Consider the following 286-nt stretch of genomic DNA (forward strand, 5'->3'; position numbering starts at 1 on the left):
CACCGCTTCCAGCGACGCGAGCTACAGCAGCAGCAGCAGCAGGAGCAGCGGCCGCAGCAGCAGAAGCAGCAGCAGTAGCCGAACCAGCAGCAGCAGCAGCAGCAGCAGCAGCAGCAAAACCCTGTGGCTCGAGAGCTGCATAGAACAGTGGCTGCCAGCCCTCAGACTGGAAGCAGAACTACGCAGGTGCATTTTGCTTGGGGGATCTTTGTCTCTGCCGCCCGCGCCCCTCACCCTGCGGTCTGCAGCAGCAGCAGCAGCAGCAGCGCCAGCAGCAGCAGCAGCA

The sequence above is a fragment of the Eimeria tenella genome, genomic scaffold (genome assembly GCF_000499545.2).
Source record: "Eimeria tenella Houghton genomic scaffold, Eth_scaff3145, whole genome shotgun sequence".
NCBI lineage: Eukaryota > Apicomplexa > Conoidasida > Eucoccidiorida > Eimeriidae > Eimeria > Eimeria tenella.